The sequence below is a fragment of the Dipodomys ordii genome, unplaced genomic scaffold (genome assembly GCF_000151885.1).
Source record: "Dipodomys ordii isolate 6190 unplaced genomic scaffold, Dord_2.0 Scaffold53, whole genome shotgun sequence".
In the NCBI taxonomy this organism is placed as follows: Eukaryota; Metazoa; Chordata; class Mammalia; order Rodentia; family Heteromyidae; genus Dipodomys; species Dipodomys ordii.
In genome coordinates, this window is record NW_012267269.1 from 6,957,673 (window position 1) to 6,970,095 (window position 12,423).

Consider the following 12,423-nt stretch of genomic DNA (forward strand, 5'->3'; position numbering starts at 1 on the left):
AAAGGTGATGACTTGATTCAACAGAATTTGTTACCCCATAAGAAAAGACACCAGAGGAGGGAGGGAAAGTGGGAGAAAAATGAGGGAGGAACAATGTTCAACAAGAAATGTACTCATTATCTTACAGATGTATCTTATATATGTATCTTGTACATCACCTTTACAATTAAATTAAATTAAAAAAAAAGACACCAGAGGGCTCGCTCTCCTCTCTGTAGCCACATAAAGACACAGAAGGAAAGTAGGCACCTATAATTCAGGAATAGTTCTCACCAGAAACCAAATCAGACAGAACCTTTACCTTGGATTTCTAGCCTTTAGAACTATGAGAAAATACATGCATGTTGTAAGCTTCTTAGCCTATGGCATTTTGTTACAGTGGTCCAACACACTAACAAAGTGACGATGATGATGATGGTGATGATGATGATGATGATGATGACAACTGCTTTCTTCAACAAAGAAGCAAAGTAAGAAAAGCTAAGTTATGCACTGGAGGGTTAGAGTTACGTTGTGGTTTTTGATTTTTCCAAATTTCCCCGTACAGGTCATCTTGATGTTGCTGCTAAAGGTGTATTTGAAAACTAGGCTCAATCACTGTTTTCATTATGGATGGTTTTGTTCTATTAAAATCTAATATCCTGAGCCAGTAACAATGACAAGCCAGTTTTCAGGTCCAAAGTTCACAAAGACTTCCAGAACTAGATTTCAGAGGGGGCATATCAGGAAGGGAAACGGACTGTTGATGTAAAGTAGACTGGAATTAAGGTCATGGTGAACAGTCTACAAATAACCTAGGGCTAGGAATGGAGGGGTTGGCAGTCTGTAGGAGAAAACAGGGCTAAGAAGGAAACCTGTCATTGGTCTCCAGACTATGCAGGCATTACGCTAGGCTTTTGTTTATGCTATTATTGGATTATTTATCAGAGTCCTTCAAGGTAAGGACTTTATAAAGAATGTTCAGAATTGAGGATTCATAACCCAAATCTGATTCATAAGAAGGAATTTTGCTTTGTTTAAAAACAAAAACAGGGGTGAGGGATTTAACTCAGTGGAAGAACACTTGCCTAGCAAGTGCAATACTATGAGTTTGGTCCTCAGAAAATAAAGAAAGCTAAAAAGACCAAACAAACAAACAAAAAAGAAGGCACTTAAAAGCAAAATAACAACATGATTTTCCTTTGCACTCTCTCCAATTATGCTACTCTTTCACTAAATGTAACCCCAAGGTCCTATCTTGGGCCACAACATTTTAACACCCACAAAGGAAAGATAAATATTAATACATGTGAGTGAGAATGAGAGTAAATAGGCATAATTTTAGATGCCTTCTCCAAACAACACAAGATGCTCTAGAAACAATTTTTACAGTATATAAACCATCTCCCCAATAAATACCCACAAATTCAAGAAATGGAAGAGAAAAACAAAACAAACAAGAGACTAAAAGAAAACCTAAATAACCAAAGTCACACATCCAAGTTTAGTGAAGGGAAGACAAGTCAAACAGTGTTAGAACTTGGCAGAGTTAAAGAGCTGTCTTCTTGGCAATACCTTACTCAGATTGTCCTTACTATGAAACTCCTACCAGCATCAAGTAATCTAATATGACCACAAGGAAAAAGTACTATTCTTGCAGATGGAATACCTTTGAGTTTGGGATTTGTAGTTTTCATAGAACTGGTTATATTGCCACAAAGCTGTTTACTTTTTTTTGATTATAGTAAAAAATCATTCACATATTTTAATTAAGCTTATTTTTCTTGTTTGTAGTTACAGGGATTATCTTTGTCAAAAAGCCCTATGTCTTGGTTATTTTTTCAGCCTAAGATATAATATTCAGCTCTCTCTGAAATGTTAGAAGTATACAATCTAACAATTTCCTTTCCTAATAAGTCATTAGTAAATTTAATTAACATGTGGTATCTTAAGACAAATAAACAGAAGTTAAACTTTAAAAGAAAATATGAGCTTTTCCTAATTTCCATGAGTTTTCTCATTAAACTTTTGGTAAGGAAATGATTTTAAATGTAACAGAGAATGTTTTAAATAGATAATTTCAACTTTGGGTCTATTTTTGATATTCAGAAAAAAATGCAAACTTTCATTTCTGTATTGCAACATATTTGTTACAAGGACAGACTATTCAAGGACCTGCTATAAAGTATTAGAATAGGTTGCACTTAGAATAAGTGATAGCCACTTTTCTAGAACAATACAATAGTCAGTCAAGAAGGAAAAAAATGTACCGATTACATAATGAGGGTGAATTAAAAATGCAAATTAGATGACAACTTTTGTTCATTCATCTAAATCATTAGGTAGCAATTTTATGAATATCTTCATATAATACATAGTTTCATATTTAAGTCTTTTTAATTTTTTTTGTTTATGTGGTACTAAGTAATTGAACCCAGGGCCTCATGCATGCCAGACAAGCACTTTACCACCAAGCCACATTCCTTGGCATCATTTATTGAGAGAAATATATATATATATATATATATATATACACACACACACACACATATATGTATACATTGAGAAATACTATTTATGTAAATTATTACTAGAAATTGTACTAAAAATTTATTTTTTAACATAAGAAAATTCTACTGAGTGATCTCAGAACTACTAAAAATATTACCAGTTACAGTCAAAATGCACATTATTCCCAATATGCTTTAGTGTTAAGAACATTATACATACATATATACATACATACACACAAACACACACACACACACACACACTAACATAAGAAACACTTAAAATGCATGATGAGCTAGGTGATGTTGGCTCACACCTGTAATCTTAGCTATTCAAGAGGACTGATACTTGAGGATTATGGTTCTAAGTCAGCTTGGGCAGGAAAGACTGTGAAACTTTTATCCCCAATTAATCATGAAAGTCGGGTGGAGCTGTGGCTTAATGGGTGGGTAGAGTTCTAGCCTTGAGTGGAAAAATGCTGAGGGACAGTACCCAGGACCTCAGTTCACGCCCCAATACTGGCAGGTGTGCACCCCTTCCCCCCCCCACAATGAAATACCAATGGAAAACGTAACTTTACCTCCAATCACAAGTTATACACACAGGCATTTATGTCTCCTTAGAGTTTTAGTACTCAGCTTATATTCCTGTTACAAAGTATCTTCCAAACAACATTTCACAAAATCAGACTCCAACCTTCTTCCCAGAGAGTACCTTCTTTTGCATATCCCTCAAATTTCCACTTTTCTCAATTTGTGATGGAACTGCTGCCTGGGATTGGACTGAAACCACTTTTCCTTCCTTTCTGAGAACTCTATCTCTTGCTGGGCTTCTCCTATAATAGAAGTGCTGTAGAACCCTCTGAGCCCTTAAAAAATGATACACATGGGGCTGGGAAGGTGGCTCAGTGGTAGAGCACTTGCCTTGCATGCCTGAGGCCCTAGGTTCGATTCCTCAGCACCACATAAGAAAAAAGAAAAAAACCAGAAGTGGCGCTGTGGCTCAAGTGGTAGAGCACTAGCCTTGAGGTGAAGAGCTGATGGACAGTGCCCAGGCCCAGAGTTCAGGCCCTACGACTGGACCCCCACCCAAAAAAATGATGCACATACACCCACAGCACAGTAAGCATTTCTGACAGTATAGAGTTTAGGCCTGGGCCTAACGTGCAACCAGGGTAAACCCACATATTTGATGCCATAAGATAGGTGGATGGTTACATCGCTATCCACACTCAAGCTGCCAAACTAATAGAGTAGTGAAAGCTAGAAGAGAAGCCTCTGTGGGAAACTGGTAACTATTAGAAATAGCATGATCTACAGATACAGAGGGTGCAGCCAATAGGAGTCTTGGTATGGCTGTATGACTTTTGGCAAATCATCTAAATCTCAAGCATACAGTAATAGATAAGGATGGAAGGCTCCCCACTTCCAACTACAGCACATGGACTTTAGTTTATTTTACATGATGAGATTATTCATGAAATTTTAGTTCATGACAGTATGCTGTGGCTAAAAGCAGTATGAAGATAGCTGCCTGAGATACTTCATTGAGGTGATTTTACAACATTAAGAAATATAATATATACACAATGGAATTCTATGCCTCCATCAGAAAGAATGGCATTGCCCCATTTGTTAGGAAATGGAAAGACTTGGAAAAAATTATATTAAGTGAAGTAAGCCAGGCCCAAAGAAACATAGGTCCCATGGTTTTCCTTATTTGCAATAACTAGTATATGTCTGAGACAAGCAGAAACGGTCAGTTAAGTTGATGTTAGGCAAAATGAACCCCAAGATAAGGATTCAAATGTTTTTTCTTTCTTGCAATTGTTTCTAACATATTTATAAGATGATTTCTTTGTTGCTTTGTATGTCCCTCCCCCATGGTATAACCCCTGTTTTCACTGTATTTGATGTTAGTATAATTTGTGGAGGGGAAGGCAAAAAACAAATCGTTTAAATAGGGATACAAGTGGACCCATTGCAACAATGAGATGTATAAGTCCTTATGTTGGAAAACAAACTTTACAACTTTGGCGTGGGGGGCGAGGAGGGAGAATTGGGAAGGGGGGGAGGTTGGGAAGGGATAGGAAGGGGAAACAAAGGAGGAGGCAACAATGCTTGATAAGAAATGAACTCATTATCTTGCCCATGTAATTGTGACTCCTCTATGCAGTATTTTCATAATTAAAAAAAAAGAAATATAGGACTTGGCCACTGGTGGTCTGTAGAAAGAAGGTAATGCTTGTTCTCTGTACTCATCCACTCTTTGGCTAGGAGGCATGTACCCAAGATTCTCCCACATCCCCAGTGCTTTTCCCTCTCTGCTTCTCTCAGACATTAAATACTTCTGTGATAGCTCCCCCCGCCCCCCGCCAGGTTGCACTCCTTTAGGAGTCAATCCAGATCATTTGTACAATAAATACAATCAATTTCTACCATGAATCTAGCCTACAGAACAATATTCTAGACAAAAAATTCCGTGATGGAAGAAAGGCTAAAATGTGGGTCTTTTCTCTTCTGGGGTTATCCATCCAAATTAACTCTTCACACTGGGAGAATGACCTGAAAGGAACTCCACATAATAAACAGGTTCCTCAATCTCACTTCCTGTTGGAGCCAGCAAGGAGAAATCTGTTTGGAAAGGACAGGGAAGAGAGGCAAGCTGAGATAGCAGTCCCTGAACTAGCTCCCTGTGGAGCTGCTGCTGATTGGCTGAGATTCCTCAATTTCAAGTCACAGCTCTTCTCAAAGTGTCTCTCTCTCTGTCCTAGTAGGTTCTAGTAACCATTCTCCCTAATCTCTCTTCTCTTGGTAGTCTCATAGGGTCTATATACTCTGACCTTGCTTTTTAAAAACAGTTCCTTTATTAAATCCCTTGGAAAGTATCCAAAATGAAGCAACTTCCTGATAGGACTCTGATACATTTGTTTGTCTAAGATTTTGTTTTTAATTACCCATTCTTTATAGGAATAAAGGGCCCATGGTGTGGTAGCACATGCCTGAAATCTTAGCTTCTAAGGAGGTAGGGGTAGGGATAGATTGTGGTCTGAGAAGAGTCACAACAAATACAAACGTTATCTTAACAAATGAACTAAAAGCAGAAGTAGGGTGTGGCTCTTGTTACACCAGACACTTGTGTAGCAAGTGGGAAGACACTGAGTTCAATACCCAGTATTGTAAACATACAAAAATAATTTTAAAAATATATGCTAAATAAATAAGTGATGAGTGATATATATATATATATATATATTTTCCGAGTATCATTTAGCACCTTCAGTTCTAATAAGAATAAACACTACCTGGGTAGCCTAATCTCTTGCCAGGCACCAGTCCCTTAGTTAGTTTATTATCAAGAATCCAGAAAAGAGGTGGAAGGGGAAACTCAAGATGCCTTTGTGGAGACTGTTTTCCATTCAGGATGGAAATATCTCAATTCTTTAACAGCCAGTTAAGGTAAACGAGCTGAAGGTTCAGTCTTGTATAATGATGTCCATGCACAATGACCTATAACAGCAACCATATAACCGTAATAACTTACATCTTCAACCAATAAATTATGACAACTTCATATGATGAAATGCAGGAAGCACTGAAAATACGTCATGGAAGAGTGTTTACTGATTTGTTGTGATGATAATCAGACTACCTGCCAAAAAGCAAAGTAGTTACAAAATAGCATCAGCTAGAAAAGCTTAATTATGTCTAAATATGTATACATTTATCTTTAAGTAAAAAGACTAAGGAAATAAATCAGTGTTACCAATATGTATGTTGGTAGTAGAGTAATAAATTAGCCTTCTTATCTGTGAGGGACTTCAGTGGGGTCATATGGTCTCTCAAAATATATCCCCTGCAGTTAAGGATAAATACACACATGTATACATATGTATCCTTATTGTATTGTATGCTTATATGCACACATTATCTCATATACAAACCTACCTATGATGAAGTTTTACTTTATACACCAGGAATAGTGAGGGGTTAATGACTGATAACAAAATAATAATAATAATAATAAGCAGCTATCTTGTAACACATTCTAATCAAAGTTATTCACTTCTTGAATTTTCCATGTAACATTTTTAGACAGCAGGTGACCCACGGGTAACCGAAGCTGTGAGAAGTGAAACCCTAGGTAACAGCAGGATTACTACATGTGCTGTCCAAAAGCCCTGCCATTGAACTCTTTTACTTTTTATAGCAAAAAGATATAATAGTACTTCTTTTAAAAATAGGGATGTTTTATAAAAAATGCTATGTTACATTTTTAAACTGAATTCTAAAGACCTTTTTTTAGTGGAGAGTGTTATTTTTTACTTCAGCTCAACAAAGATTCATTGCTTAACCTTTGTATACCAGGGAATAAAGAGAAGACAAAACTTCATGTGGTTCAGCACTGATAGCTAACAATTCAGTGGTGATATGGACAGAAGGGGGAAAATCACATCAGTATGATACAAGCAAAAATAGAAAATATTGAAAGATAAAGACAAGGAGAAAAGAGATGACTTTTGTCTAGAAGGTCATGGAAAGCTTCCGAGAGACAGTATTGACTACACAGGATTTGGAAGACTAAACAAATGCAGGAATTAGGAGAAAGGGTGGATAAGGAAGACTGAGTTTAATCAGTCCTTACTGTGAACATTGTACTAAAATACCACAATGAGCCCTATTAATATGTACAATAAATACATCATAACTGAACATTTAAGAATTAAATCCCCAAACTGGACAAAGCAGATAGAACTTTTCTAGGAAAAATTCAACATGTGCCAACGTGCCAAGCATAAAACAACAAGAACTAAACAGAATTAGCTCAATTTTCTTTTTTTTTTCTTTTTTTTTGCGGGGGGTACAGTCGTGGGGCCTGAACTCTGGGCCTGGGTGCTGTCCCTCAGTTCTTCAGCTCAAGGCTAGCGCTCTACTACTAGAGCCACAGCGCCACTTCCGGCTTTTTTTCTTTTTGCTTATGTGGTTCTGAGGAATCGAACCCAGGGCCTCAGGCATGCAAGGTAGGCGCTCTACACTGAGCCACCTTCCCAGCCCCCCATATTCTTTTTCTAACACAGGTAAGGATCATGACTTTGCAAAGCATAAGTACTTATTAAAAATATTCTTGATGACAAAGTTTGAACTTGCGTATGTGAGAGAGACAGACAGACAGAGAGAGAGAGGGAGAGAGACAAGGGAGAGACAAGAGAGAGGGTAAGAGGGGTAAGAAAGAGTGAGAGAGTGAGAGAGAGAGCATATTACAAATGAGAAAACAGGCTCAGTTAAGTAAGGGCTTAGACATTCCAAGAATTATATGCTTGTGGGCTATTTACTGTATCTATATATTATCTTCGTGTATGCATGCAATATTTCTCCTGTATTGTATTCTATCAGTGTTCACATTATAAAGAAGGGGCTAAGAGGAATTACTGGTGTTTGGTAAGTGGGATTTATCTACTACAACACTTCCTCATTGCCACAAGTTAAATATTAACTGCCCATTCTTGTCCATGATGTGTTTTTGGGGTTGGGGGTGTATGAGTATGGCATAAATATGAGAAGACTGAGTAGCAATTAATCAGGAAATAACACATACATTAGACTAATCATCTTAAAAGTAAAATCTTCAATGAAAACTAATATTTCAGAAATTCACTCTGGAAATTATTTTTCAACTATAGAATAAATATGAATGTTCCTGTTTTGAAAACAACCATTTTAGGCAAATTATTTTTAGGGCTTATTATTATTACCTTTTGTAAATTTTCAGGTTAAGCATGGAAAAAATGAGGCAAAATTCTACAAATGTTTAATGTAAATATCAGATCAAACATCACAGTCTCATGAAGAGTACAAAAATCAAAGTAAATCTAGTCATTTCTTTCACCACATGCTATGAATTTATTTGGGCAACACAATAAATTTACTTTTCCTTCAGCATGAACCAAATTACTTTCTTACCTACACATGACTTTATTCCACTTAGATCTACTCTTTCAAGCCTAAGCATCCTAAATAACTCTATTAGAGTTCAATTATAGCTCAATTTTCTATCACCTGACTTCAATGGGATATTCACTATAAAAAAGCAAGCTGACTTGGGTTACTTTAAAGTTTTAAGAAGTTAATTAACACTCACTGAATACATTGAAGACAAATTTATGAAGGATAACATTAATGTTTTTAAATCACAAGCACTATAATTCTATCATTTTTGTGGTCTTTGTTTTTTTTTTTTAAATTCATGCTTCAATAACCCCAAAAGTGTGGCAGGGGCAGTGTAGATTTAAGAATTAACTCCATATTTTTTTTCATGCAAAGCCAAGCCAACAAACAAAGGAAAACCAAGTGCATTTTACATATCACATTTTGCTCTTCAAAACTTTTAGGTCCTGAACACATATAAAAAACACCAGGTTGAGTGTGAAGGGAGCAGTCCACTAAAAAACATTGGGATGGAAACTGACCAGACATGAATTGAAGTTTCAGCTCTGGATCTCTTTTCTTTTAATTTTATAAAAAATTTTATTGTAATGGTGTTGGCAAAATTGGTTAGCTACTTGTAGAAAACTAAAACTAGATCCTTATATATCACCCTGCACCAAATCAACTCTAAATGGATCAAAGACCTCTCAGAGTCAAAGCAGACACTCTGAAAACATTACAGGATGGAATAGGAGAAACCCTAGGTCTCCTTGGCACAGGCCAAAATTTTCTTAATAGAGTCCCAGAAACACAACAAATCAAAGAAAGGTTGGACAGATGGGATTGCATGAAGTTGCAGAGCTTCTGCATGACAAAGGACATAGCTAGCAAGATCAACAGAAAGCCCACGGATTGGGTGAAGATCATCTTTAGCTATACAACAGACAAGGGTCTCATATCTAAAATATACCTGGAACTCAAAAATTAAATCCCCCAACAACAAATCTTCAAAGAAACAACTGCCAATAAACAAGTGGGCTAAAGACTTAAAGAGAAACTTCTCTGAAGAGGAAAGAAGGATGGCCAATAGACACATGAAGAAATGCTCAACCTCTCTAGCCATAAAAGAAATGCAAATCTAAACAACATTGAGATGCCACCTTACCCCAGTTAGAATGGCTAGAATCAAGAACTTAACAACAGATACTGGAGGGGATGTGGACAGAAGGGAACCTTACTGCATTGTTGGTGGGAGTGTAAACTTGTTCAACCACTTTGGAAATCAGTATGGAGGTTCCTCAAAAGACTCCACATAGAGCTCCCCTATGACCCAGCAATCCCACTTTTGGGCATTTACCCAAATGTTCACAAACAAGACCACACTAAAGCTACCAGCACGACTATGTTTATTGCAGCATTATTTACCATAGCTAAGATACGGAACCAACCCAGATGCCCCTCCGTAGATGAATGGATCAAGAAAATGTGGTATATATACACAATGGAATTCTGATGCCTCCATCAGAAAGAATGACATTGCTCTATTTGTTAGGAAATGGAAAGACTTGGAAAAAATTATATAAAGTGAAGTAAGCCAGGCCCAAAGAAACATAGGTCCCATGGTTTCCCTTATTTTCAATAACTAGTATATGTCTGAGTCAAACAGAAAAGGTCAGATAATGTGATGTTAGGGAAATGAACCCTAAGATATGTACTCAAATGCTTTTTTCTTTCATGTGATTGTTTTTAACACATTTATAAGATTATTTCTTTGTTGCTTTGTATGTCCCTCCCCCATCGTATAACCACTGTTTTCACTGTATTTGATGTTGTTTTAATTTGTGGAGGGGAAGGGAAAAAAACAAGGTGGACCCATTGCAACAATGAGATGTACAACTAGTTATGTCGAAAACGAACTTTACAACTTTGGTGGGGGGAGAGGAGGGTTGGGTGGGGGGGGAGAATGCATTGGGATGGGGAAACAAAGGAGGAGGCTACAATGCTTGATAAGAAATGTACTCATTATCTTGCCCATGTAATTGTAACACCTCAGTACAGTATTTTCAAAATAAAAAAATTTCAGGTAAATGCATGAATATGGAATAATAAAAAAAGATTGTTATTATGAAGGTGATGTACAGAAGGGCTACAGTTACATGAGTCAAAAATAACTTTTGGTCTTGGGTCTTGAACTCTGGGCCTGGGCATTGTCCCTGAGCTCCTCAGCTCAAGGTTAGAGCTCTACCACATTAGCTACAACGTCATTTCTTGTTTTCTAGTGGTTAATTGGAGATAAGAGTCTCTTAGACTTTCCTGCCCAGGCTGGCGTTGAACCACGATCCTCAGATCAGCTAGGATTACAGGCATGAGCCACCTGCGCCCAGCTACCTTTATCTTTTTCTTCAATCAGTAACTACCAAAATTTTAACTGTGGTGATAAAAATGTTGGACACTATTCAGTGTGGCAATTCCCAAACCTTTTCATGAAGTCAGTTGTTTCCTGTCTTTCAGAATTTTAACTAGCCCAAGTAGGAAATTTTCATATAAAAATCTAGCAAAACTAGGGCTGGGAAGGTGGCTCAGTGAAAAGAGTACTTGTTTCGCATGCATGAGGCCCTGGGTTCAATTCCTTAGCACTACATAAGCAGAAAAAGATGGAAGTGGTGCTGTGGCTCAAGTGGTAGAGAGCTAGCCTTGAGCTGAAGAGCTGAGGGACAGTGCCCAGGCCTAGAGTTCAGGCCCCACGACTGAAAAAAAAAATTCTAGCAAAACTAGTAATCTTTAGACACACTAATGGCAACACACTGAGGAGCAAAACAAAATATATGTGAAAAGCACTCATGTTTTGAGGGCAGCACACCTGAAGTGAAATTCTGGTGTGACAGATATCATTGGGAGCAGTCATGATCAGTTGTAGTTTCTTCCTTCTAAGGAAACCAAATGAACGAGTATTTCTTTAAAGTGCCCATTTGGGATTTGTCTCTTGGCACTTTGGGGATTTTTTCTTCAAAAGGAAATTCTGCTTTCTTAGTGCTCTCTTCCTATAGGTTCTTGTGCTAGTAGGTGGAGTTTGTAGCTGTGTTTGCTAAGGTTCCAGTGGAAAGTATACTTAATCACCCAAGCCCACTGGAAGTTACAAAAGATTCAAGACAAGCCGGGCACCAGTGGCTCATGCCTGTAATCCTAGCTACTCAGGAGGCTGAGATCTGAGGATCACAGTTCAAAGCCAGCCTGGGCGGGAAAGTCCATAAGACTCTTATCTCCAAAAAAGCACTAGAAAACCGGAAGTGGTGCTGTGGCTCAAGCAGTAGAGTGCTCGCCTTGAGCTGAAGAGCGCAAGGCCAGCGCCCAAGCCCAGAGTTGAAGCCCCATGACCTAAAAAAAAAAAAAAAAAATAGAAAAAAAAGATTCAAGACAATAAATAGAAGAAAAATTAGTGGGATCACTACAGATCATAATTAAAGGAAGAATCACAGAATGTTAGAATGCTAAATTTTGAATGGAACTATTACTTGACTAGACTGGACAGTCTAATTGCTTCAAACAACTCAGAAAAGTGAATTCAAGTTTCGGATTCCTTTTTCCTCACAAGGAAGGCTGAGTGTGCCCTAAATGTGCATAATGCACAGCAGCTACTTTGGACTATAAAATACAGTACAAAGGACAGTCAGTCAAACTTGGAAGGAGGGCCACAGTGAGCTCTTTATTTCCTGAATCAAGACAAAGCAGATAGCCATCGGTAAACAAGGGTGGGACAGACTTAATCATGTTTCAATTGAAGAACCTTTTTGGGAAAGTTTTACTTTATATTCTAGAACTTTGATCTTGTGCATACTGTGGGCACATGTTCCAAAAATGAGCACATGCGCTCACATGGACATTATTTTTCTTAAAATTGCACTGCAATTATGGCTTTCTCCAATAGGATGGGATGGTCAAGAACAACTAAGCTTTTGGCCACTCATTATGTGTTGGATATTTTACTTACAAACTATCTGCTAATGTTGAT